Source organism: Nuphar pumila, chromosome 9, assembly GCF_984573655.1.
Source record: "Nuphar pumila chromosome 9, dmNupPumi1.hap1.1, whole genome shotgun sequence".
NCBI lineage: Eukaryota > Viridiplantae > Streptophyta > Magnoliopsida > Nymphaeales > Nymphaeaceae > Nuphar > Nuphar pumila.
Window position 1 is genome coordinate 92,689,686 of NC_143257.1, and position 27,064 is coordinate 92,716,749.

A 27,064-nucleotide genomic window follows, 5' to 3' on the forward strand; every position below is an offset into this window, starting at 1 on the left:
TTGGCCAACCAATTTTTGCCTTAGTTGGTGCTGGGCGCCATGCGGGTAGCCCGCGCGCCCAGCGCAAGCTTTCTATGAGCTTTTCTTTTTTTTTGGAGGTAAGTTTGCTGTTTTATTTTCTTTTTGCTTCCTTTATTATTCTTCGCCTCGGACGGGTGCCGGTCTAAACCATAGGTTCAGACCAACACTACAGTTCGGTTTTGACCGGCTGGGTGCGAGTTTGGACCCAACCCGATTTACCTCTTTGGCTGGAGCTGGGTGCGCACCTCGTGGGTGCTGTGCACCTTTGGCACCATGTCAGCACCTTGTGGGTGCAGGTCTGAACTGTGGTTCAGACCTGAATCCCTTGTGAGCCCAGCTAGCACCTGGTGCTAGCTGCGACTTCACCTTATTGAAGTCGGGTGCCAGCCACTTGGTGCTAGACACCCCGGGTCTCCCCTATTTGGCTGAACCTCTTCGGGCCCATGTCTAAACTGAAAAGTTCAGACCTTGGCATATGATAGCTGCTGTCTGGTCCTAGGGACCAAACACTTTGAACCAACTTTGGAACCTCCTTGCACGGCCGTTTGACCTTGGTCGGGGGCTGGAGCTAGCCCCAACCGAATCCCTGTAGTGGTTTGGTCCAACCCACAAGTCGGACCAGATTTGGTTAGCAAGCGTGACAGTCTGGTCCGTGGGACCAGACCATCGCTTTAGTTGGAGTTTTGGGCAGCACATGTGCGGATCCGCGTGTTGACACATTTATACATGTAAATATATATATGTAGGTTTTTGGCACAATATATATATATATATGTATATATGTGGATGTACATATTTATACATGTAAATATGGAAGTAAAATATATATGTATATACATGTACAAACATGTGTGCGCCTCTTCGAGCATGCGGATCCGCGTGTTGGCACACTTGCAGCCCTGTATTTGTCACTATTGAGGTTGTCAACACGTTTTATCCACAACCCGCTCACACCTTATTCGAGCCGAACCCTATTAGGTTCAGATTAGCCCTTGTAATGCCCCGCACCATCCTCGCACCTTAGTTAGGTTTTTGGTACGAGTGCATGCCTTGAGTTGCACTGGGTTTGAGTGGATTTATTTATATATATATATGTATATATGTATATATATGTATATATGTGGATGTACGTATTTATACATGTAAATATGGAAGTAAAATATATATGTATATACATGTACAAACATGTGTGCGCCTCTTCGAGCATGTTTGAGAGAGTGGATATATATATATATATATATATATATATATATATATATATATATATATATATATATATATATATATATATATATATATATATATATGTGCAAACACACATAATGATCGATTCGGTATGACCGAATGGACTTGCGACACTCCTGTGTCCCGTCCAGATATTTCTTTAGATGATTCCTCACCCTGAGCTAAATATAGAATTCCATAGAGTTGTTCCACTTTCGGTTTGGCAAACGGTTTGTTTTGGGCCCGCGGGCGCGGTATCCCGAACCGTGGTAATGCTAATGTAATCTCCATTAGATGGGTTACTTCAAAATCATGTTCGACACACATGTGTGTCGTGTTGCATAAAAAAAACCCTTATGCTTTGGTTTACATTCGACAGACCAGAACGGTATGCTTTGGTCGTTATTGTAAATTCACAAGCTTAGAGACTTCGTTATTTAAAACTATAAGTGTTGTTTAAATATCTTTGTTTCAGGTCCGCAGGCGCGACACCCATACCGTGGAAATAGCTAATGTTATTCTGATAAGACGGAATATCCCAGATTACGCTATAAACACACACCTTCCCTGCAAGAGCGACGATTCACCTTGAGAAAGCCAATGTTATTCCCATTAGACGGGAGGTTGGCTAAGTTCAACTTCAAACCCTCGAGAAAATGCAAACGTTATTCCCATAAGATGGGATTTTAGATAAATTCTATTTTAACCCTTTGAGAATGCGAATTGATGAAATACCACATACATGAAACTGCCTATCTGCTTACATGCTTACTTGTCTTCTAGAGATAGAATTGTACAAATGCCTCTGATTATTTTATTGTGCAAAATGATAGAAAGCTTATATTACTCTTACACTTTGCACTTCGCACATCCTGACACTGTTACTGAGTAGTGGGTACCCTGAGGAGGTACATCGCTTGAGGCATTGGTAAGAGCACCACGTGCGCTTACTTCAAGAAATGAAAGGATAGAAAATTTAACACCATAGGGTATGAATAATGAAATGACTTGTTGTGGGCTCAGTTGGAGTCTTCGGGCAGTGGCCCTTATGTTGTGTAAGACTCTTGTGTGATATACCCTAAACAGAAAAAAATAATATGGTGTTTTGACTGCTTTCACGAGCAGTGTGCTCCGTTGGCTGCCTGAGGCTGAGCACGTGAATGGGCAGGCCAAGTCCTCGTTTTGCGTACCCTGCGGGGATCACGAGACAAATTCCTTGTTGTGAGGTATGAATGAACATAAGCCTAAGAAAGATAAACCTGCTTCGCCCCATTCACAAAATGGTTCACCTTGGGAGAGGGTGGATGGTACAACCCTGAGTGACTTGTCGTTACTACGACATGTGTTTTGACAGGAGCTGTAGCGTCCTTTGGCCTCCAGTTACTCAGAGTTAGGGAGGTCGAGGTTGCCTTCTTAGGACCTCACTACTATAGTAGTATAGATTGCAATCCTTACCTATGCGAGTGTTTTCTCCTAGCCGTGTGTTGCTCGCATGAGGTTGACTCGGTCTGTAGCTTCTCCGGTTACCACACTATAATTGAATAACAAACGCCGGGTTCATGTCTCAAAGAATGCGAGGTTTCCTTCACGTACCCGAAGAAGTAATCAGAAGAACTTAAGAACTAACCAAACAACTGACTTACAGTAGATATTGCTTTGCTTGCTCAGTAGACTTTACGTCAGTTGCCTCACTTGTACCCATTGTTGCTTAGTTCCTTTACTTGTTACTTTTGGCTACTGCTTGAGTATTTGCCTTACAGTTCTTTCAGTGGTTACTTCATTACTTTACTTGCTGTCAGCACTTGTTACTGCTTTAGCTACTTGTTTTCTGTTACTACAGCTTGTTGACTAGTACTTGTCACTTTGCACTTACACTTGTCAGTTTTGTTACTGCTTTTCTCTTTCGATATATGTATATGTTGTGGTTGTTTCTTCACCACCTCGCAAGAGGACTGACCCTATTTTATGGGGATGTAGGTGACGAACAAGTATAGTGCCGATGCGATGATACGCGGTGGAGGCTCGGAGGACCCACACTTGACCTGCAGTTCCTGTACCTGGTGGTTTTGGGTTTTGGGATTTTGTTTGGGATGTAATCCCTATTTTGAGACTTGTACTTATATTTTGTAAACTCTTTATACTGTTGGGGTGTTTACCCTTTTTACTTCATAGCTAAACTTTTGTTACACTGTTGGTTACTTGTTGCACTCACCTGTGGTGGCCGCCCAGACTTGCGGCTTTGTTGTTTTCTCACACCTGCTTTCCGTTGGTTTTCTGAAATTCCACTAGAGGGGGTGTGAATAGTGAAATTCTTAAAAGATCGATAAATTTAAAATAGAATACAATAAGGCACAACACATAAAACACAAAGTTTATACTAGTTCGGTCAAAACCTTGACCTACATCCAGTCTCCAAGCAAACCATTTGAGCTTTCCACTATAACATCCGAGTTACCGGATAAATAGTACAATACTCTCTTCCTCAGAGGTCTTCTTCTCTCAACAGAGAAGGGGAACACCCTCTTTCACAGAGGTCTACTTCTTTCAACAAAGAAGGGAAACACCCTCTTTCACAGAGGTCTTCTTCTCTCAACAGAGAAGGGGCACACCCTCTTTCACAGAGGTTTACTTCTTTCAACAAAGAAGGAATACAGTGAATAACAGAAAGTTACAATACTTCCTTTAGAACCTTCAGAATGATATGAATGCACGAATGAAGGATTCTCAGAATGTTCTGTTCTTTTCGCTCAGAAGATACTCTTTGTCAAAAAGCTATTCTTGACTTTTTCTCTTTCTTTTTCTAGGCTCTCTTTTTCAAATATCAATAGGAATTTTTCTCGTTGTAAGCTCACATGTCCATTGTGAATTTGATTGTGTTTATATAGCCTTAGAAAAATAGTCGTTGCCTTTTTGAAATGATGGTCTTTTTGGGATGTGAGATGTCAAGTCATTTCAAACAACACTTTATGGATTTTTGAAAAAAGTCTTCTTTCTATAAAAGTAGTGTATGGGGTACACTAGTCGTTGTAGTATTTTAGGTATGATATATTTTATGTAAAAAGTCTATTTCTCATAATAAATGACTTATAGTACATTGAACGTTGGATTATAAACCATCAAGTAGTTTTGTCTTTATTCTAATTAATGATTTAGTACTTTAGTATTTTATTTAGAAATCGTCACTTCTTTACTTAAATGGGTGTAAGTACAATAAATGCTTTGAGTCCTTTAATTTGTAAATGGTCAAATCTCAAAATACTTTATGATGTGCTACTTAATGTCTACACAGAGAATGAAGACTTTAAGCAAGTTGACATTCTTGAGTGGGATTAAGATAGTCATTTCTAAACAAGTTTTTGAGGAAGTATTTAATGTTTTTAGAAATAATAATGACTTTAAGTAAGTCGACATTCTTTGAGTTGTAAAAAGTAACTAAAGTCTTTTCTAAACATATTTTGTTTTTCTTTGTTTAGTTCAACTAGTCGATTTCTATGTTTTGTCTTTTTCTTACATACTTGAAATCATTACTTTTTATTTCTTTTCAAGTTGTCTTATACATGATACAAGGTACAATTAATGCTTTTGAAATCATGAGCTAAAATACCTTTCTCATAAAAGTTTGTAAGAAGGTACAATGATTGATTTTCAAAAAGGTACTTTTTGAAAATATCATATACTTTTATGAAGCATAGCTTTTTGTGAATGAGTGACTTTTATGATAAGGTATGTAATATGAAATATGCATGCTTCTGAAGGTTCTGTTACATATGACTCTAAAGAAGAAAAAAATCTTCATGTTGAAGTAGCCGATTCCTTTAGATGAACTTTAAGAATGAATGACCCATCTCGTTAGATACATGACAAAGCATATCCAGTCATAATATAACATTTTTCATGAAGACATATTATCATATCATATTAAATCAAGTATGACAGTATATCATATTGTGTGTCATCAAAATATAGTTTCTCAACATTCTCCCCTTTTTTGATGATGACAAATATGCTCCCCCTGTCAAAAAGTCATTATGCATAGTAATAATAATATCGTAAAAGTGCATAAAAATATAGAAAAATGTTAGAGTAATTTTTCTCCAATGTTGGAGACAATTTTTCTCCCCCTTTGTCATGGACAAAAATGAGGGGATCAGAGTAAATAAAGTTATTACAGACCAAATGAATAAAATGTTCATTCTGAGCCGGATGAGGGGTGAAACTTCCTAAGTAATGCATCTTGGCCGATTTGCAGTGATTCGAAGGCTTGATGCAACGATGCTTGATTCTTGATGGCCTCCGTTGTTAGAGTTGAGGTGAGAGGACTCTTCCTCATGGAGAGAGGAGTCATCTTGGAGTGGTAGACGACATCGGTTTCAAGCGGTATTTCAAAGTATTCAAGGATAAGGGTGATGAGGTATCCGAAAGGAAGAGAGTGAAAAGATCAAAAGTTAATCATGTTATGAAAGATTACACTGGACCAATTTATTGGAAATGCACATAAGATTGCATAAAGAAGAAGGGAGATTTCATTGGCAATAAATCCCTTAGAAGACAGCTTAGGGACTACATTGGAGGAAAGGATTTTGGACAACAACAGAGCATGAGGCTTCAAGTTGCTTTCATGCCACGGAAAGTGGGTTGAGCAAGTGGAGAGGAGGATTTTCTTAAACACAGTGCGGTCGATAGGAACTATGTTAGGGAGCTCAATCCCATAGGAAGAGATGTTTAGAATGCAGCTTAGTTGAGAAATGTCGAAAGAAAAGGCTTTTCCATGAACCATGGAAGTGATAGTGGAATGGTCGTGGTTGACAAACAGGTTTGTGTAGAACACTTTGATGAGATGTGGATAAATGGTCATTAGTTGAGGAGAGGCTATGACATGAATAAATTCTGAAAGTGAAGTTTGTAAATCGAATGATGAAAAGGCTTCAAGATGAACTAACTTGCCTGGTTGGATGGGCATGAAGTTAATGGAATGATATGTGTGAATGAGATATGGAAATCTCAAGTCTGAGGCTTCAATCATATTAATGTCGGATGTTGAAGAGGATGCCATTTGATCGAATGGAAACTTAGAAAGAAGAACTTGGAGATAGTGATAGCTTGTATGAAGATAGAGAAATTCTAGTGGAATGATGAGGGATGAACCAATTCATTAAATAGAGAGAAAAAAATAATTTTGATGAGAAGTGAGTGACACTTGACGTGAATGATTTTTAGATTTTAGTTGAATGAAGAAATTCGTGAGTTGTAACTTAAGAGGCTTGTGAATGATAGATCAAATCAATTTTTGGAAGATAGTGTGTTATATTAGCATGAATGACAAGAAGAACATAGTTTCACAAATAATTTTTCTATATAGGGAAAAAATACTATGGGAGAGTTTATCGAATAGTGAGATGTGTCATACATTGAGTATGGAGTGCTCATTAGACTTGATGTGTGATGAATAAAGTAAAAAAGGTGTATAATCTATGGATTTTAAAGATTTTCGTGTGAGGAAGTGATGAGATGTGAGGATTGTTATAGAGTGAAGATAAATAATAGCCTAATAAAAACAAACAACTTTTTATACAATGTTTTTACTTTATGTGAATGCATTCTAAATTCATGAAGAATGAGTTTGGAAAGAGATATATGAGTGAGATGCAATGATTTCTTATTTAAGAAGTATTTTTATGGATATGCGTGGAAGGAGTGAGAATAGTCATAAAGAAGGTGATGCTATATACGAATTTGTAGTGAGATAAGAGTGGTCATAAAGGAAAAAAAAAACACTTGATGTTAGATATGAGATGTATGACATAAAGTAAAGTTATGATTGACATGAATTGATGTCTTACTTAAAGGACATGGTTTTAATGAATCTCGATTGGAGGAAGTTCATGGTTTTTGAAAAAGATATTAATTTAAAATATGTAAAGGAGTTAAGGTCACGGATGGAGGCTCACTTCGTATGAGATAGAGAGAGAAAATGATGGTACTAATGGTACAAAAAAAATATAATAGTTAAGAGAATTGAAATACAAGTTGTCGAGAAGGAGTCCTTTTTATGGGAATAATATATAGGAAGAGTGAAAGATGATAGGACAAAAAGTAGATTGTACATGAGATATGATATAAAAGATGACATAAAGTATTAATTTAAAAGCAAAACTTTATGAAGTACGTGAAGTATGAAAGATCTTTATTTTGAAAAAGTTGGTGAATGAAATAAAAAAAATAAAAGTGCAAAATAGTAAGAAAAGCAAACAATCGATTATGACACAAATTTGTAAAACAATATTTCACATAAAGTGGTTTTATCATTTTTACTTGTTATTCTTTGGTTAAGTCACGTATAGATTATATTTTAATATTTTATGAAGGTGAACTCGAGTAGACTATTCTTTCTAAATTTTAATTAGTCATAAGAATTATTCTTATAAATCACTTAATTTACATATTCCTAATTCTCTCGTAATTCTTATAAAGTCTTCATTTTTAAAGGTTTAGTGAAAATGTCTGCTAATTGTTTATTAGTGGGTATAAATTTCAGTTTGATTATATTGTTTAGGACTTGTTCTATTAAAAAGTGATGTCTAATCTAAATGTGTTTAGTTCGAGAGTGTAAAATAAGATTTTTAGACAAATTTATAGCACTGGTGTTATCACATAAAATAGTTGTATTTTCTAATTTTAAACCAAAATCTTTTAAAGTTTGTTTCATCCAGATGACCTGTGTACAGGCTAGGCTAGCAGCTATGTATTCAGCTTCAGTAGTTGATAATGATACACAATTTTTTTTCTTACTGAACCATGAAACTAGTGAGTGCCCTAGCATATGACATGTTCCACTTGTGCTTTTTCTGTCAGATTTACTTCCAGCAAAGTCAACATCACTGTATGAGATTAAATCAAATGTAGATGATTTTGAATAAAATAATCCAAAATTAACTGTGTCTTTTAGATATCTCATTATTCTTTTTACAACTTTAAGATGTGATTCTTTTAGATTTGACTGAAATCTAGCACACAAGCAAACACTGAACATGATATCTGGACGACTAGCAGTTAAATAGAGTAGTGATCCTATCATACCTCGGTATAACTTTGTATCCACAGACTTACCATCTTCATCTTTGTCCAAAATAGTAGTTGTGCTCATAGGAGTATTCTTTGAAGCAGTTGAGTTCATGTTGAACCTCTTCAGAAGTTCATGAGCATACTTAGATTGATTGATGAAGACTCCATCCTTGGTTTGCTTAATATGCAGTCCAAGAAAGTAGGTGAGTTCTCCCATCATACTCATTTCAAATTCTTTCTGCATGGACTTAGAGAAATCTTCACAGAGAGTGCTGTTAGTAGATCCAAAGATGATATCATCCACATAAATTTGAACGATTAGGGTATGATTATTCACTATTTTCACAAATAGAGTAGAGTCTACTTTGCCAACAAAAAAATCAGTTTTTAATAAAAAGGTTTTGAGTCTGTCATACCAAGCACGAGGTGCTTGTTTTAATCCATATACGGCACGTTTTAGTTTGAAAACATGATATAAAAATTGTTCATTTTCAAATCCTGGAGGTTGTTTTACATATACTTCTTCATTTATAAAACCATTTAGAAATGCACTTTTAACATCCATTTGATATAGTTTGAAATCCATATAGCTTGCATATGATAAAAACATTCTAATAGATTCAAGTCTAGCAACAAGAGCAAATGTTTCATCAAAATCAATACCTTCTTCCTGGTTGTATCATTGAGCAACTAGTCTTGCTTTGTTTCTTATAACATTATCTGTTTCATCTAGCTTGTTTCTGAAGATCCATCTTGTCCCAATGATCTGATGATCTTTAGGTCTTGGTACAAGATCCCAAACATCATTTCTTTGGAATTGATTTAGTTCTTCAGTCATGGCCAGCATCCAGAACTCATCGATGATGGCTTCATCAATCTTCTTTGGTTCAAGTTGAGAAATGAATGCCATGTTTGCAATCCGTTCCAGCTGAGCTCTAGTTTGAACCCCCTTGGTTAGGTCTCCCAAAATCTGCTTTTGAGGATGATCTCTAATTTCGACAAATGTTCTTTGAAGATCATCTTCATTGGGTTTAGCTGTGTTGTCTAAGAATAAATCTGTACTTTCAACATCATCATCGTTAGTATGCTTAAGAACAAATTGATCAATAGATTCACAAAAACTGACATGCATAGATTCTTCAATGGTATTTGAACTCTTATTAAAAACTTTGTATGCTTTACTATGACTTGAATATCCTAAGAATATGCCTTCAACAGATTTAACATCAAATTTATCCAGTCTATCTTTTGTGTTAAGGATAAAGCATTTACACCCAAAGACTTTAAAATAGTCTATCCTTGGAGTTCTGTCATAAAATAATTCATAAGGAGTTTTATTTAATAAGGGTCTAATAAGAACTCTATTTGTTATATAGCATGCAATATTAACAACTTCTACCCAAAAATATTTTGCAAGGTTATTATGTTGAAGCATAGTTCTAGCAGATTCCTGAAGGGTTCTATTCTTTCTTTCTACTACACCATTTTGAGGTGCAACTCTAGGGAAGACAAAGTTATGAGAAATGCCATGCAAGTTACAAAAATTTACAAAAAGCTCATTATCAAATTCTCCTCCATGGTCACTACGGATTTTTATAATAGAACAAGATTTTTCATTTTGTAATTTTTTACATAAAAATTCAAATTCACAAAACCTATCACTTTTGTTTTTCAAAAATATTACCCAAGTAAATCTTGAGTAATCATCTACAATGACAAAAGCATATTTATTATGATTAAGACTAGCTACTCTAGAAGGACCAAAAAGATCCAGGTGGAGAAGCTCTAAAGGTCTTTTACTTGAAACAATATTTTTTGATTTGAAAGATGATTTTGACAATTTTCCTAGTTGACATGCATCACAAAAATAGTCCTTTTTAAAAGGTATTTTAGGTAACCCACGTACTAAATTGTTTTTAGCTAATTTGAACATGTATTTTGAGTTGACATGACCCATTCTCATGTGCCATAAATGTTGAGTATCATTATTAGCTATAAGGCAATGTTCAGTAATGTTTTTTAGGTATAATTCATATATATTATTTCTTCTTATACCTTTTAAAATGATATTTTCGTTGGTGTCTGCTATAAGGCATGCATCATGTTTAAAGCTAACATTATAACCTGTGTCACACATTTGACTTATACTTAGAAGGTTATGTTTTAAGCCTTTAACAAGAAGAACATCTTTGATAAGAGGTTTATCAATATTGCCAATATTACCAATACCAATTATCAAACCTTTGTTGTTATCTCCAAAGGTGACAGTTCCTTCTTCTTTATGATTGATCATGCATATAATTCAGGGTTTATTAACATTAAAATATGCATGATTTTATAAAATAATGTTTCAAAAACCCAATTTTATGTTAGTTTTTGAGTAAATGTGCTAAAATGATTTAAAAATAGAAAATACATGAAAAATAGTTTTATTTTACATTTTTATGCATATTTTAGTTTTTGTTATAGTCATAGTAGTTTGGTTTTAGTTTTTATTAAAATAAAAATAAAAAAATGGAGAAAAATAGTTTTATATTCATTTTAAGTGTTTGTTTTTTAGAAAAGAAAAAAATTAAATATAAATATAAATAGTTAGAATAGTTTTTGAGTTTCTTCATAAATAAGTTTTGTTTTTAAATTTTTGAAAACTTTATAATAAACTGGTACATAGTTTTTGATTTTTGAAAATTGAAAAAATAAACACAATCCGGTTTAACCGGTTTGCATTTCAAAATAAAACTGTTACAAACCAGTGAACCGGTTTGAATGGTTTTAAAAACCCAAAAAACGAAAATTTCATTCATCTCTCTCCTGTGCATCTCTCCCTCTTTCCTAACCCTTCCCCTCCACCTTATTCTTCTCTCCTTCTTCTCCTTCTCCCTATTTCTCTCTTTTATTTTCAGGTGGAGGCTTCTTCAATCCGGCGATGGTGTACCAGAGGGGATCAACTCTTTTCTAACCCATCTAAAGTCACGGTGAGTGTTCTGCAACTTCTTCAGTTCTTCTTCTTCTTCCTTTGCATCTCCTTCTCTTCCTAATCTTCTTTTCTTAAATTCCTTTTTCTATTTCATTTGTAATTACAGTAGTCGATCGGTTTCATAAAATCAAAATAGAAAATAGTTTTACTCTTCTTCCTCAGATCATCTTCTTCTTCTTCTTCTTCTTCTTCTTCTTTTTTATCTTTCTGAATGTTAATCTTCATAATGTTTGAATGTTAATTTAAAAAAAAAAGAAAACATAAAAAGAAAAAAAAATGTCTGAAGAGGAATATGGCGATTGACAGGGATCTACAGGAATAGTGTTCTGATGAAGAATTCTGATCACTTCTTGCATTAATCTTTGATAAAAAAATTCTTGATCGGAATCTGCTGAAGGAATTTCTGTATATTGAATCTAAATCAATATTAGAAGTAGATGAATTGTGACTAAAATTCTGTCGATCATATGAATTGAAATCTGAGTTCCGATAGATGAAGTCCAGCTGAATGAGTTTTCCGGTGATGGATTGTTTGAGTGTGAACGATTAGATGTTTGGATCAAATATCTCCAAGTGATTCCTGATTTACATTGTTTGATCTTCAAATTGAAAATATCGGATTACTGATCAAAGCAATTCCAGTAATCGGCTGAATCTCTGCCGGAATCCTCTGATTTTTGAATCAGTTTTTCTGTTTTTACATTGTTTTTCTGATTTACATTGTTTTTCTGTTTTTGAACCAGTAATTGAAAATATCAGATTAGAGTTTTAGTCAGGATGTAAAGAGGAATCGGGATACTACATCGGCATGTGAACAATTGAATTGATATGAAATCTCAGACAAATTTTTTACTGCTATCAGTAAAATTCAAATCTGATTACCAGAATTTTTTTACTGATATTCACTATATCAGATTTGAGTTTTGTTGATTATTATGTGGATTTTGATTAAAGTTGAAAATCTGAAGTTTATTACAGTTTGGTAATAGTATCATATATGGAATGTTAAAATTCATTGATTGAACTTCATTGATTGAAATACTCAATTTCACATGTATTTTTCTAAGTGTCTCACTGATTTTTATGAAGTGTTTTGATAATAGTGATTAAGTTAGCTGTTAGTTGTAATTAGATTACTTAGTTAATTAGCAGTTAGTATTACTTAGTTAAGAAAATATTGTTAGTTTTTGATATTACAATTAGTTTTAAAAATTTCTTAATGAATTGTCATTTCAGTATTAACATTTAGTTAGTTAGTTTTTGTTTTTCTTTCGTGTACTGCTCGTGTTCATTTGAATTGTGCAGGATAGCACAGGAGTGGAGTGGAATTGATTACGTGACACGAAGTACGAAGAATAAAGCTTCTTTTTACTTTTTACTTTAGAATTAGGAATTTAATTGGGTTTGTAAATATTGCACTTTACGCCCTCTGCGAAGGGTATTCATTTGTTGTAATAGTTAGTTGTTTTTACTTTTCTTGAACATTTTACATTTCAATAATTCGGCAATAAAGATTAGTTTAGATTTGTGTACTTGAATACGAAATATTCCCGTTCCCTGAGTTCGACCCGGTCTCATCCACTAGTGAGAACCAGTTTTTATTATTTGATGTCTGGTTTTCACATGTTTTACATTTAAAAATCTTTTCAAAATTACAACGATTTAAAAGAAGACATCAAATTTTTGGCGCCGTTGCCGTGGAACGGCGTAATATTAGTATTCACTTTATTGCCTAGTGTTGGTGTTGCATTTAGGTTTAGAACCACGTATGTGCATATCTTAGAGACGAGCTTACTTTTCTGCACAACCCACCTATTAGGATTCTCTTAGAGGTGACTGTGTACGATTGGTACCGTACACATAGATTTCATATTTCTTTGCATAATCTCTGTTATGTGTAACTGCGTGGTGTTTGTTTAGTTTTTGTTGTTTTTAGTTTACTCGCTTTGTGGTTTGCGTGGTTTGGCCGCTTAGTCGTTAGTTAGGTAGAAAACCCAAAGTTAGGACGTGTGCTACACCGGTCTACTCTAAGGTGTATGCAAGGGCGACACTCACTTGACCCCGAGCTGGTATAGCCGATTGAGGACCCCAAGTCCCTTATTAGGAGAGCCCAGAGATCTGCAACCATGGCTGAGAATCAGCAGATTACTCGTCCTCTGAGGGAGTATTTCATGCCCAACACTTACACTCCCGCCTCCTGTATCACAAGACCTGATGTAGGAGCAAACCATTTTGAGATAAAGGCCAGTGTGATCCAGATGCTACCTTCATTTTATGGCCTTAGCAATGAAGACCCATATCGTCATCTCGATGAATTTTTAGAGATTTGCTCGACAGTGCGAATCAACAACTTTGGAGATGACGCGATGAGGTTGACCTTGTTCCCCTTCTCTCTGAAGGACAAAGCGAAGAGTTGGTTAAAATCATTAGATACTGTTCGAATTACCACTTGGGAACATATGCAAAGAGAATTTTTAAAGAAATATTTTCCAATTGGTAAAACGAACCAGTTTCGTAAAGCGATAACCAGTTTTTCCCAAATTAAGGGAGAACAGTTTCATGAGTCACGGGAGAGATTGAAAGATCTTCTCCGTAAGTGTCCCCACCACCAGGTGCCTCGCTGGCAACTGGTGCAATATTTCTATGACGGTCTTACTGAAAAGAACCGTCAAATGGTGGATGCCGCATGTGGGGGCACATTTATGCTCAAAAGTGAGGATGAAGCATGGTTGCTTTTTGAGACATTGAGCGAGAATTCGATGCACCATGCGACAGCCTCACAGTTCGATAGGGCTGCACCTGCACAGGATTGCATTAAGATGGCAGGTATTTTCGAGTTAGGGATGAACCTTGAGTTGAGCAACAAGGTAGACCAACTGTCCCAGAAATTAGATCAGTTCTTGTTGGATCCCTCCCTTGCCATGCAGGTGTGCGCGTTGTGTGCGAGTCCTGCACACCATGTCTTCGAGTGCCCAGTTGCGCCACAACATCCTGAGTTTGTCCAAGAGCAAGCTTAGATGGCTCAAAACTTCGCTAGGCCCGTACCTAATCCATTTTCCAACACTTATAACCCGGGCTGGCGAAATCATCCCAATTTCTCATGGCGCAACTCACAGATCCACCCACCCAACCCTTCCCAGAGTCAACCAAGTCAAGGCGGTTATGCGCCTGGATTTCAAAGATCCAGTTATCCCCCAGTCCAACCTGTTTATATTCAACCCCAGTCTCATGAGCCTTTGCATAGTCAATCTTTTGAGGATAAGATTTTGCAAGCTTTGAGCTCACATACCCAGTCTATTGCAAAATTAGAGACTCAAATGGGGTAGCTTGCCGAAGCACTTAGCAGGCGAAGTGAGGGGACATTGCTTAGCCAGCCTATTGTCAACCCTAAGGGAAAGGAACCCATGCGTAGCTTGCATATGACCGATGCACATAAAGAGCAAGCTCAAGTAGTAACCCTTAGGAGTGGGAAGCAGTACCAAGCGAGGGAGGCTGCAGAAGAAAGAGAGAAGATAAGCGAGAAGCAGTCTGTCCCTAATATTTTACCTCAGGAAAGCGAGAAGGTTCTTCCATCTGAGCCTTCACCATCCTACATTCCCAAAGCCCCCTTTCCTGAGGCGTTAGAGAGGCCGAGAGCATTAGGTAAGTCCGGAGTGAACATGCAAGAGATGCTTGAGATATTCAAGCACGTTCAGATAAACTTCCCCTTACTAGATGCTATTCAACAGGTCCCTGCATATGCAAAGTTCCTCAAAGAACTTTGTACGCAGAAAAGAAAGTCGATGTCCCATGTGCAGAAAAAAATTTATTTAACCGGGCAGGTGAGCGCAGTATTGCAACATCAAACCCCACCTAAGCTCAAGGACCCAGGGACTCCTATCATCTCATGTGTCATAGGAAACATCACTATTGGGCGTGCATTGCTCGACCTTGGGGCAAGTGTTAACATCTTGCCGGGTTTCTTTTATGACCAATTTGGATTAAAAGAGATGAAACCTACACCTACGACTCTTCAGCTTGCAGATAGATCTATCAAGGTCCCAAGAGGCATACTTGAAGATGTTTTAGTCAAGGTGGAGGATTGTTATTTCCCTGTCGACTTTGTGATATTAGATATGGAGGGAGTTGATAGCCCACAACAAACTCCTATTATTCTCGGTCGCCCCTTCCTAGCTACCGCCAATGCGTGCATTAATTGCCGCACTGGTGCGATGGATGTGTCATTCAGAAATAGGAAGATGCGGCTAAACATTTTTCATGCTGCTATGGGGCCTGCTGTTGAGGAGGCTTCTTTCGAGGTTGATGTCATTCAAGACCTCGTAGAAGCAGAATATGCTTGGTTATTGAGTGATCCACCTCATGAGGAGGATAAGGATTCACTAGAAGAGGATCACCTAGAATTACTTGAAAATCAGATAGGTGAGTTGAATTGGATCGGGCACTTCAAGCCATTGATAGGTAGACAGGATGGGAACATAGTGCGCAGTGTCACAGATGACACTATTTTTCATAGAGAGCCCGATTGAGTCTGACTTCATGTCCATTGATCTCATGGACGATAAAGGATTTTTCCAGGGATCCGTCTGGCTGGGGACGTGAAACTTAGCGCTTTATGGGAGGCAACCCATATTCTGTACAGTATTACATTTGTTGTTAGGATTTGTAGATTTTATTTAGTTTTATTTTTCATTTTCTATATTTTTCTATGAGTTTCATGTTTTGTCATGTATACATTGCATTTATTACATTCATAGAATGTGCATTTTTAATTCATGTCAGGTCATTCTAATATTTTCCCTCATTTATTTCCTCCCATGTGCATTCATTTTGTTTCATATAAGCATGGGGGAGTGCCACTGGGATAGTGTCATTCAAGCATGGGGGAGGGTGTAGTTTGCACACCTGGATATTTCTGTTTACGTTCTTGCACATGTTTACACATCTCTCATGAAAAGTAGATTTTTAAAGAAAGAGTTTGAACTTATATGAATGTTATTTCAAATCTGATGTTTCTAGAGGATTTTTAGGCCCCACGAAATTTTTTTCTGACATAGATCTAAAAATTATGGTTGTTTATGCGGATTTCGAAGAAATGATGATAGATACATGTTAGAATTTATTTTGAATCATAAATATGAATATGCACAGTTCTATTTTTGAAAAACTAAGCAAATGAACAAAAGCATAAAAATGAGCTCAAAAAGTGAGAAAAAGCATGCGTTAAGTTGTTTGGATAATTCCATAATCCTTAGTAGATGGAACTTAGATGTAAGTTGAAACTTTTAATTCCATTTCGAAAAGGAGAGTGAAAAACTTCATGATCCTAAGTAACTGAGAACAGATACAAGTTGAAATGTTTGACTCTCACGTTAAAAGGGTGAATGAAGGAAGTCACTTTTATGTCTTAGTTGATATCTTTTGGTATGTATTGAAAAAGTATAGAAGATATTGACATTGCACAAGGCATAAAAGCAGACCACACACAAGCTATAAGAGAAAAATAAGTGCGCAAAAAGAAAAAGCGTGAAAAGAAGAAAAAGAGAGAAAAGAGCTTAAAAAGAAAAAAAAGTTCAATGCTTAGAAGTGTGATTGAGAAAACCTGTGTAGAAAACATATGAGTGAGGATAAGTAAATAATAATATGTTTTTATTAGATTTTCTAAGAATTAAACATAAATAATTGTGATATTTAGAAAAGTAAAAGAAATTCTTTTCTGTGGTGGTATATAAAAGACTCTAATTATGTTTTGATTTTGAAATAACAGGAAATATTTGTGAAAATAAAGTCTTTGATTACCTACTGATTATGAGGATGTGTAATATTATGCATACATGACATAGATGTTTGTGGGTAGCATCACTGCAAACCCTCACGAGAAGTTACTCGTCCACTGGGGTAACCCAGGGGTTGAAAGGGCTTGTTGCATGAGCTAAATGCAACCGTGATTCCTACGAAAGTGAGTTAGGTGATAGTTTGATTTCTTGCATTTTTCTAGCAAAACATAAGCATGGGGGTATTTGATCATGCAAATAATTCAGGGTTTATTAACATTAAAATATGCATGATTTTATAAAATAATGTTTCAAAAACCCAATTTTATGTTAGTTTTCGAGTAAATGTGTTAAAATGATTTAAAAATAGAAAATGCATGAAAAATAGTTTTATTTTACATTTTTATGCATATTTTAGTTTTTGTTATAGTCATAGTAGTTTGGTTTTAGTTTTTATTAAAAATAAAAATAAAAAATAAAAAAATGGAGAAAAATAGTTTTATATTCATTTTAAGTGTTTGTTTTTTAGAAAAGAAAAAAATTAAATATAAATATAAATAGTTAGAATAGTTTTTGAGTTTCTTCATAAATAAGTTTTGTTTTTAAATTTTTGAAAACTTTATAATAAACTGGTACATAGTTTTTGATTTTTGAAAATTGAAAAAATAAACACAAACCGGTTTAACCGGTTTGCATTTCAAAATAAAACTGTTACAAACCGGTGAATCGGTTTGAATGGTTTTAAAAACCCAAAAAACGAAAATTTCATTTGTCTCTCTCCTGTGCATCTCTCCCTCTTTCCTAACCCTTCCCCTCCACCTTATTCTTCTCTCCTTCTTCTCCTTCTCCCTATTTCTCTCTTCTATTTTCAGGTGGAGGCTTCTTCAATCCGGCGATGGTGTACCAGAGGGGATCAACTCTTTTCTAACCCATCTAAAGTCACAGTGAGTGTTCTGCAACTTCTTCAGTTCTTCTTCTTCTTCTACTTCTTCTTCTTCTTCTTCCTCTGCATCTCCTTCTCTTCCTAATCTTCTTTTCTTAAATTCCTTTTTCTATTTCATTTGTAATTATAGTAGTCGATCGGTTTCATAAAATCAAAATAGAAAATAGTTTTACTCTTCTTCTTCTTCTTCTTCTTCTTCTTCTTCTTTTTTTTATCTTTCTGAATGTTAATCTTCATAATGTTTGAATGTTAATTTGAAAAAAAAAAGAAAACATAAAAAGAAAAAAAAAATGTCTGAAGAGGAATCCGGCGATTGACAGGGATCTACCGGAATAGTGTTCTGATGAAGAATTCTGATCACTTCTTGCATTAATCTTTGATAAAAAAATTCTTGATCGGAATCTGCTGAAGGAATTTCTTTATATTGAATCTAAATCAATATTAGAAGTAGATGAATTGTGACTAAAATTCTGTCGATCATATGAATTGAAATCTGAGTTCCGGTAGATGAAGTCCTGCTGAATGAGTTTTCCGGTGATGGATTGTTTGAGTGTGAACGATTAGATGTTTGGATCAAATATCTCCAAGTGATTCCTGATTTACATTGTTTGATCTTCAAATTGAAAATATCGGATTACTGATCAAAGCAATTCCAGTAATCGGCTGAATCTCTACCGGAATCCCCTGATTTTTGAATCAGTTTTTCTGTGTTTACATTGTTTTTCTATTTTTGAACCAGTAATTGAAAATATCAGATTAGAGTTTTAGTCAGGATGTAAAGAGGAATCGGGATACTACATCGGCATGTGAACAATTGAATTGATATGAAATCTCAGACAAATTTTTTACTGCTATCAGTAAAATTCAAATCTGATTACCAGAATTTTTTTACTGATATTCACTATATCAGATTTGAGTTTTGTTGATTATTAAGTGGATTTTGATTAAAGTCGAAAATCTGAAGTTTATTACAGTTTGGTAATAGTATCATATATGGAATGTTAAAATTCATTGATTGAACTTCATTGATTGAACTTCATTGATTGAATTACTGAATTTTACATGTATTTTTCTAAGTGTCTCACTGATTTTTATGAAGTGTTTTGATAATAGTGATTAAGTTAGCTGTTAGTTATAATTAGATTACTTAGTTAATTAGCAGTTAGTATTACTTAGTTAAGAAAATATTGTTAGTTTTTGATATTACAATTAGTTTTAAAAATTTCTTAATGAATTGTCATTTCAGTATTAACATTTAGTTAGTTTTTCTTTTTCTTTCGTGTACTGCTCGTGTTCATTTGAATTGTGCAGAATAGCACAGGAGTGGAGTGGAATTGATTACGTGATACGAAGTACGAAGAATAAAGCTTCTTTTTACTTTTTACTTTAGAATTAGGAATTTAATTGGGTTTGTAAATATTGCACTTTACGCCCTCTGCGAAGGGTATTCATTTGTTGTAATAGTTAGTTGTTTTTACTTTTCTTGAACATTTTACATTTCAATAATTCAGCAATAAAGATTAGTTTAGATTTGTGTACTTGAATACGAAATATTCCCGTTCCCTGAGTTCGACCCGGTCTCATCCACTAGTGAGAACCAGTTTTTATTATTTGATGTCTGGTTTTCACATGTTTTACATTTAAAATCTTTTCAAAATTACAACGATTTAAAAGAAGACATCAATGATGAAGAACAACAAAAAGATCTGGATGTCCTGTCATATGTTTTGAACATCCACTGTCTAATATCCATATGTTCTTCTTTGAAGCCTGCAAAACATTAAGTAAAAAGTCTTTTTGGTACCCGGTCGGATCCCTTTTTGTTAGACTTTGGAACCCATATCCATTTTGATTTGGGTTTGTCTATAACTTTAGAGAAGTACAAGGAATTAAAATTATAATACTCCTTTTTAGGTTCAGAGAAACCTTTGACAAAAGTGGTCTTTTGATTCATACAAGAAGGTTTGTTGAAATGAGAGTAGCCAATACCATTCTTGTAGAAAGAGACTTTTTGAGAGGATAGGAGTTTATCCATGTTCTCTTTTCCTTTAGTAAACTTGAAAACCGTTTTCATAAGATTCTCAGTTTTACTTTTTAATTCTGAAATTTCTACTTGAAGATTTTTAGTCTTGGAGCTAGTAGAAGAGATTTCAGAAGTAATCAGAAAATTTTTCTTTTGTAACTCAGAATTTTCAATACTGAGTTTTTCATTTTTCAGCATAAGCTCTAGATTTTCAGATTTCAAATGTTTATTTTTGAGAATCGTTTTTCTTGATTCTTCAAAAAGTTCCTCAAAAGCATTTTGAAGTTCTTCAAAGGAGAAATCAAGGGATTCACCCCTAATTTTTTATCCCAAAAATTGTGTAATTTTTTTTAAATAATTTTATAAAATTGCAAAAAAAATTCAAACGGGATAAAAACTTTGACGTATTACTTCACGATTACATCTTTTTCCAAATACACATCGAATTTAAAGTCAATCATCTATAATTAAATAAATTGTCTATTACACTTTAAATTTAAATAATGATAGTATTTCAAATTTAAAATAATATTAGAGTCTTGAGCATTTATAAATGCTCGCAATCCAAAGCTATCCAAAAGTGAGAAAGGCTTGGCTTGGTCCCCATTGCAACCACCCACCATCACTTGATCCCTCATTCACTGCCTGAAAACATTTAAATTCAATAAGATCAAACAACTAAGTCTCAATAGGGTAGAGCTATTCTAAACACATAAATTAAAACAAGTAGACAAGAATTAATTTGATTTTTTACACATTCAAACAAGATTAAATACATCAAAATTACATGCATGAATTTCTAACATGTCATCCAAGCATTCATTCATAAAATTTCTTTCAATCAATCATCAACTTAACTACGAACAATTAAAGATGCATGAACAATTAAAAAAAATGCATGCACTTACCATTACAAGAGTCGACTATATGCATGAGCCATTTATTATCTTTAATTAGGTTTTCTCTCTTATATGATGCTTGTCATGCCTATCTAATGCGCAATCACTTTAGATTTCAGTTCTTAGTCCTATGGATACTAACACAGGCTTAAACCTGGATCAGAGCCATGGTGCAGGTAATATTTTCAAATAAGTGATATGACCCGCAGTACATGGGTAGCTTTAGCTTGACCGGACACCTTTCACTAGTCCTGCGGGTGAGGGACGAGCGTATCAAGAGAGCGCTTCCAACATCGTTATCTCGATGCATTAGTTTTTAACTCATGAGTTTCTATAATCTACGTTGTAGTCTGATATAGAGGTTTCCCCTATCTCCGTAGTTGGAGAGGAGCAACCTTCCATGCTCAAAACATTTTTCACAGAGCTGAAAGTATTGCTTGCTCTCTCCTTGCAAGAATCGATCTTTAGTGTTACATGTTTAAAATTTTAAATTAATTACTTTCCATCCAACACTCACATATGAATACACTTAAGGGATTCGGTCTCTTCAGAGCCCATGGATGCACACTTTTAAACATATGTTTCCAATATCATTGCATATGTCATTCTTTCATTTCAAATTTAAACACATATGCAACATAAAACATTGAGCTTCTTAACATCTAAATGCATCAAATCATTCACATCATCATGTACATGTCATTCATATCAAAACAACATGCATAAATCATTAACAATTGCATTCGATTCAAAGCAGACTCTATTTGTCCCATATATTAGCGAAAGGCCACGAAGGCAAGCTAGTGTATCAACACATTAATCAATGCATGCCTCATAATTGGCACATAGTTTCCTATAGAAAACTCATTTTTAACAGTGTATAAACTATATAATATTCATTCGCAAAAGCACACACGAAAAACAGAGTTCACGATTATATGCTAACCGGGTCTTGAACCGGTTTCAAACTTGCAAAAACTCAATTCTGTCTGACTGTTATAAAGGTCACAAATTTTTTTTCAGTTGTTAGACAAAGCTGAAATTTTTATAGATGATAGTTAATTTTGTCAACTTTCCAGTTCCACAATTTGTTCATAAAACTTTCTTCGGATAAGGGAGATACAACTGGTTTAGTGCATGCTTACACATTTCTGTTATGACTGTCATGGTTCAGTGCTCAGTGAGTGAACAAAGCTCAAAATTTCACTGCAAAATTTTGTTAGCTTTCCAATGCAACAAACCTCTCATAAAAACTTCTCCAAACAAGGAAGATGTGAATGATTTACTGATCAGGTATCAGGCTAGAGATACGTATTAATGAGAAATATGCATTCGGGTGGAACAAAATAGGCTACCCGAATTCATGTTTTCAATTTTTTTTTACATGAACATATAAAATAAAACCTCAGAGACTACATCACACATATTTTAGCTAATCTACCATAGACAAATCATGTTTTCATAGTTGTTAGGTTGAAAAATCGGATCGTCTTCCCAAACCCTATTTTCTCTAAAATAGTTTTGGTAGTTTTGTAATAAGACACATAACAACATGTATTTTTTCATGACAAAAATAAGGAAAAACATGCTAAGTAGCATAATACATGCACATAAATATTAACTACAACTTCTAACTAAAATTTTGTTAGAAACAAATAAGCATTACATGTATTTTCCAAAATTTATAATTTTTATTTCTGACAAAGTCCATAACATGTGATATTTTGTTTCTTTCATTTTTAAATTTTAGTAATTCGTTTATTAGCGTTAGAACCAATTTCTTCTAGGGGGAAATCAGAACCAACCCTCTTAATTCAATCCAATTTTAAATGCTTACAAAAACCCTCTTTTTAACAATGGTCTGAATCGGATTCGAAAACTCGATTTTAGTAAAATCGATTTTGAGAGGGGGTTTTCTTCTGAAAACCCTCTCTATTAAATTTTCTGATAAACCCCATGCCAATCCTAGGTATGGGGAGCATGGTATAAGGTTTGTTCATATGAAAAATTGAAAGAACTCGTGCATATGAGTTTTGATTTATGTGTAGAGAATAGAACCCTCTACCTCCTTTGCGAAAATGCTTCCTTAGCTTGCGAACATAAACTTCATACACGAACTGACCACCCACTATGTATGGTGACTGTGCCAACATACTTCTTATGCTCCAAACATGCACGTGAATGCCTTCTTAGTTGAGTCAAGAGGGAAATCACAAGGAGAATGTAGGGAAAAGATTGGAGAAAGGAAAATGGAATAAGAGGGAACAAGGAGGAAAAGAGAGCAAATCTTCAAAGAGGAAAAATAGGGGGAGGGGGCATGAGACCCTCCCATGCATTTATAGGGATTGGGTATTAGGTCAAGGTTTGGGTTAAATCTTAGCCCTTGATCTCTTCCATGCTCTCTTTCCTTTTCTCTATTTTTTTCTAACTTCCTTTTTCTTTCTTTTAATTTTCTCTTTTTTTTTTGTACTATATTTATCTTAGGTTATATACTATATGTATATATGAGATATAATATAGTATATATTATACCTTATTAGTGGAGGATATAGGCGGGTCGACCCCCATGGGGTTCAACCTTTCCATATTTCATAATTCAAAGACTTTCAAACTTGCTTGCTTGGCAAGCTGAAAGTGCTATAGAATCGAGGCAACGAGCACTAGAGGAGGGGTGAATAGTGCTTTTAAATAACATCTTTGGAATTTTGAAGGATTTTGAGATTCGCAAAGCAATCACACAAAGAACACAAGAATTTATCCTGGTTTGGTCTTCCAGACCTACATCCAGTCCCCAAGCAAAACCCACTTGAGATTTCTACTATCAATCTTGTGTAACCACAAGAACATACAAACCAAATCTGGTCTCACTTTCAGTAACAACCCTACTGAAAGCAAACAACTCCTTTAAACCAAGGAGTCCTTTCCTTTTACAGAAAAAAAGTAAGCAAACTTACAATCAATCTACGAGCCTTTCTTATGAATGCAAATGGAAAGCAATTGACTTTTGAGGTTGTTGAAATACTCAACTCACGAATTCACTGTCTCTCAAAAGAATTTGAGTGAAAATATCAAGTGAGTGAGAAAACAAATACTTGAATGAATAGGACTGAAAAGCAAAGACTTCGATTTTTGTAATTCAATGTAATTCGATATGATTTGATGTTTTTGAGTGTAAAATACACTCATATTTATAGTTGAAAGATTTCATACGTTGAGGGTATGAAAGGGTGTCAAAATAGTTCATTTTCAATGATCAAATCACTTGAAAAATGAAAAGACGCCTTTTAAAAGTTTTAGGAAAAATGGAAAAATTAGTCGATTAGAAGAGTAGTTAGTTGACTGAAATCAAATATTAGCAAACTGACAGTTATCGTCGATCGACTAATGTGTTTAACAGAGTTGTTTGAAAATCTGAAGTTTGAAACTTAGTCGACTGATAAAATCTTCAGTAGACCGAAAAACCTTTCAATCGACTCCTGCTAATTTTTTCTAAAAACACACATTCTGTCCGGTCGACTAGGAAAACCTCCAGTCGACTGCTGCTAAATTTTTCAGAAAACAGATATTTTGTCTGGTCGACTAAGAGTCGATTAGTTGACTAATTCAGAAAGTTGAGGTTTTAGCTTAGAAAAATTTGGCGAAAAAAAGTTGGTTGACTGGTGAGTCTGTTGGTCGACTAATAAACATGAAAAATTAAGTAAAGAGTTTTCTAAAATAATTTTCATGAAAGGTTCTTTTAGAAAAGTTTTTCTAAAGACTTTTTAGGTGAAATGCAATCGAAATATACACTCTAAGTAAGACTCTTACAAGAATCTAAGACATTTAATGAATTTTACATTTGCACACTAGTCTTCAAAAATTCTTTATCGAATTCTTCAATTCTTGTCATCTTTCTTCATTGCCTTAGCTGAAATACAGTTGATTCACTTGTTCATCATCAAAACCTTGTACTTGAAGTATCGTGTACAACTTCATTGTCGTAACAATCTCTCCCTTTTTTATGATGACAAACTAGTCAAAGATGGAGCATTTAGATGCATAGATGGAGATTTTACACCCCCTATCAATATGCTGCAAAACATAAGAAGTTAGCACAATCAAAACACACACACACACACATATATATATATATATATATATATATATATATATATATATATATATATATATATATATATATATATATCACATATTGATTGTTTTGCATTTCCATTATTACTTCATGCATTTCTATTTCTTTCTCATGAAATTAGCATCAAGTTCTTATACAATTTTCAATGCTTTCTCATGCAATTTTCATGTTTGCAGTTTCCATGTTGGTTTTTTTCTCCCCCTTTGTCATAATCAAAATGAGTAAGTGCAGTCATAGCATAAGCAAAATGCAAATTCAAGTTCAAAATATTACAACCCAGAAATTAACAAAGTTCATAGAAAGTAATGTTGTTTTATCAAAGCAATAACAGTAAACAAAGTTCAAGATAAGTGTTGCTTGATCATCTCCTTGAGTTCAGCAATATCACTCTGAATTGACGGAAGTTGTTGAGTGACATCCTCACGAAAAGTGTGTTGTTGTAGCTCCAAAGCTTCTATTTGTTGCAAAACTTCATCATGATCTTCATCAATAGTGAATTTCTTTCATTTTACTTGAGATGGGGGTGTCATAGGAGAGGGTGATGGTTCAAAGGATTCAGGAGATCCAAAATTTAAAGGAGGTAGATATTTGATTTTCATTCGTTTAAAAACAGTTTGATCAAAGTATTCCTTTTGTTCAATAGATTTTTCATTGGTTAAGGGTACTTTGAAATATTTGAAAATACGGGTAAGAAGACATCCATACGGAAGAAAGGGTTTTTGCTTTCACAATGTAGTAAAATACACATTGGCCCAATTTACAGAAATATTTCCAAATAATACGTAAAGAGCCGTAGAGAGATCTATGGAATAGTAATCAAAAGATCCAGTTTTAGGTAGGACATTGTGGGCAAGAATTCGTCCAACAATGCGAGCGTGAGTTTGAAGATTGGTATTCTTGAAGGGAGGACAATGAGGTGTACCGGGAATAAGAATTTGTTCAAAAATTCTTTCATCATTAAGTTCAATAGTATTGAAAAGAGTTTCTGAAGGTGAAATGTCTAGGATTTGTCCAAGAAGTTTAGAATCAAACTCAATTTCAACATCGCGAACAAGAGAGGAAAGAAATCCAGTTTTATGATCAATTTGTAAATTAGTGTAAAACAAATGGATCAATAAAGGATAATGAAGTGGGTTTGCTCTGGCATCAAAAAAATGTGAAATACCTGTGATTAATTCTCTGATATTGTAGCGAGAAAATGAGTGAAACAGAACATTTCGATCGGGTAATATAGGGAGTGCAGAAATTGATCCAAAAGTATCGTATAGAAGGGGATTTCTGAGTAGTCTAAGAGAAAATTCATGACGTGCTTGTGGTGTAGATGGAGGGGAACCTTATGCGGATGTTGTTTTTTGATGAGGCATCATTGTCAAGAAACAAAATGAAATGGATGAACCTGTCAAAGGGAATCAGTGCCGTAGGGAATGGCTGGTCGACGAGGTCGTAGAGAGGAACAAGTGGAGACACTATTAATGTCGGCTTTCCAATGCTTTAAGAATGACGTCCGGTGAAAGGAAGATGTCATCTGGCGTCGTGGAGGATAACCAATGCTGCATAATCACTCTATCGCGACAAGAAGGTTTCGGCAAGGAGGAGTGCGATCGGCAAGAGATTGAAATCTCCTAGGGTTTGTGGAAGACAGTAGCTATCTGCCAAAGAAAACTGGAGGGGCTTTCGTGTGATGCGAACGGTGCTCCGTTGATCGCCGAGGAGGATATAATGGATAGTAGTCCATCCACGATCACGGTCTTTGTTAGTGGCCAAATCAATCGGCGGGAGCAATCCACCAGAAGAGGGATGTCAATCTTCCAAGGGTTTTAGGAAAGAGGAAAGAGGGAAGAGGCGGTAGAGGATGCGGCTGCTTCAGAGGAGAGGGAGTGACTGATCGGCTTTTAAAGAGGGGAAAACACACAGGCGTAAAAAAAATAATGTTTGCCCTTTTTAAACAAAACCAAGGGGTATTAGGTCCCTTCAATTTAAAATTTTAAAAGATAACCATCAGTCGATTAGAA